Source organism: Brassica oleracea, unplaced genomic scaffold, assembly GCF_000695525.1.
Source record: "Brassica oleracea var. oleracea cultivar TO1000 unplaced genomic scaffold, BOL UnpScaffold01884, whole genome shotgun sequence".
NCBI lineage: Eukaryota > Viridiplantae > Streptophyta > Magnoliopsida > Brassicales > Brassicaceae > Brassica > Brassica oleracea.
In genome coordinates, this window is record NW_013618415.1 from 448 (window position 1) to 2931 (window position 2484).

The window sequence follows — 2484 nt, forward strand, 5'->3', positions numbered from 1 at the left end:
TTCTTCGTTGAAATTGCTTGTGTTGTGGTGCCAAAACCAATTTCTTCTTCTAGAGGTAATAACTCAGCAATTTCCAATAAATGGTGGAATCTACATGGTTAGGGTTGTGGCTCATATTTTCCATGAAAAGATAAAACTTTATTTCCAGTCAATAAAAAATAAAATTCTATGTTGTTAAGTATACAAAGTCTCTTTGTTGATCCTTACGCCCACACAGCGCTAAAATAGATCTGTTATCTAAATCGTACTAATGGCTTCTTCGTCGTCTTCTTTGCCTCGAAACTGGGATCACGATGTCTTTCCAAGCTTCCACGGGCAAGATGTACGCCAAAATTTTCTCAGTCACATGTTGAAGGAGTTCAGAAACAAAGGAATCAACATGTTTAACCAAGTTGCTTTGGTCTAGTGGTATAGGAGCTCCAGCTGGAGTGCCCTCCCCTAGTTCGAGCCTTGGCCACTGCGGAATTTACATGTGGGCTGTAGCACCCGAGACCGAAGACCGTTACACGGTGAGCCACATGGTGACGCCCTGGCAGCGTCCATGCTCACTTCGGTCTCTAGTCTGGACCACCTCGGTGGGGCTAGAATACTCGGTTAGCAAAAAAAACAAGATCGAGAGAGGAGAATCCATCGGTCCTGAACTCAAACGGGCGATCGGAGGATCTAACTAAGATTGCCATCGTCTTGCTCTCCGAAAGATACGCTTCTTCGTCGTGGTGTCTTGAGGAATTGGTGGAGATCATGAACAGAGAATTGGGTCAGATGGTGATGACTATTTTTTATAAAGTGAATCCAACTGATGTAAAGAAGCAGACAGGAGATTTTGGGAAGGTTTTTGAAGAAACCTGTCAAGGAGAAAACAAAGAGAAGATTGAGACATGGAGACAAGCTTTGGAGGGTGTGGCCACAATCGCCGGTTACCATATATATAACAAACATGTTTGTATTCTTCTAGCATCAAACTGTATATTATAAAATTTGAATTATATATATAGCTAAGAGAAAGTCGTCACTTTTAAATGTGTATTAGGGATAATGAAGTAAACAGCGTGGACAGCGTGTAGCAATATTCAACTTGTTTGAAATATGGACGGCTATTTCTTCAATCATTGCCGCTTCATTATCCCTAATTCACAAAGAGAAAGAGATCAATTTAAAAGTGACGACTTTCTAGCTATATAGTCCAGCTGGATAGAGATATTGATCGTAAACAGCGTGGACAGCACCAATTTTTGAATCACGAAGAAGAATTGATTGATGATGATGCAGCAGTAAGTTTTCGCTCACTTCGTTGCTCATTACAAATTGAGTTTATTTGATGAGGTATTTCCAACTTATTGCTATTTTGTCTTTTTAATAGTACTAGGGGCATAGCCCCCGCGCAAGCGCGGGGCCGGATACGTTGTAGATGAACACATTTTTGGGTTGGGATGATGAATGACATGGTATGTTAACATGAATTCCATCGTCTCAATTGTTGAATCGTTGAAATTACCTTGATTGTCAATGAAAGATCGAACTTGGAAATTGATGTCGGATTGTTGTATCGTTGGTCTGTGGATAGACTTGGAGTGTTCGTTGTGGATTTGCTCTTGAAGATATTGTTCGGTGGGTGAAGTGATGAGAAAGAAATGGATTGTTATTCATTCTTGTGGTGTTTGTTGAAGGTAGGGTGTCATAGATATGTTTTATAGATGGTTGGTGTGTGTTTTTTTTTTTGTTGTTTACTTTTTGACGTTTGTTTATATGGTTCATTTATTCATTGGCGTTAAATATTTGGAGTAAATGGACTGTTATTAATTTATTTATTTTATTATGCTGCTTTGTTACTGTTTCAGAAGATTATGCTTAATATATTTACAATCACTGTTTGATCTATTATTTCAAGATTGCGTTTAATGATATTATATTAGAAATTTGTTTTCTTTAATAGTTTTTTATTACACCAATGAGGTTATCATTTGTAATTGGATGTTGTAAAAGGTGGTAACATTGAAAAATAAATAAATGAAAAATTATATGGACCTGAAAACATAACGGTTGTAAATTGTTGACATAAAGTTTAGTAATTGTTAAAATAATTTAATTATATAGTTAATTAATTTGTGGTGAGAGGATAAATAATCAAGTGGGTCAACTAAATGGTTTTTTTATATAATACAGTATTAATTTATGAAATTTATTTAATTAAATAGTTATATAACTATTTTTTTTGTAGGTTAGTTCTGTTTGGGAAAATATAATGTTGTTTCTTTAAATGTTTGTATGCTCAACATATCAAAGCATATTTGGTCGTCCCAAAAACGGATTGGGTTTAAAAATGTTGGGCTCGAATTGTGGTGGGCCTTGAATTTACATTTGTTCTGATACTTAAAAAAATCCCTTAGGTCGTCTTTTTTCCTCCGTCGTCGGGGGAGCTTCACCGTTGCCTGCGATTCCTGTCCTGATTGGCGTTTAAGGCGGTGATTTTGGGTTACGGCAATT

At 36.7% G+C, this 2484-nt stretch overlaps 1 pseudogene; it reads left to right on the forward strand.

Moving 5' to 3' along the window:
- Positions 1-250: 250 nt before the first annotated feature.
- On the forward strand, positions 251-1621 carry LOC106321524 (annotated as a pseudogene).
- Positions 1622-2484: the final 863 nt, after the last annotated feature.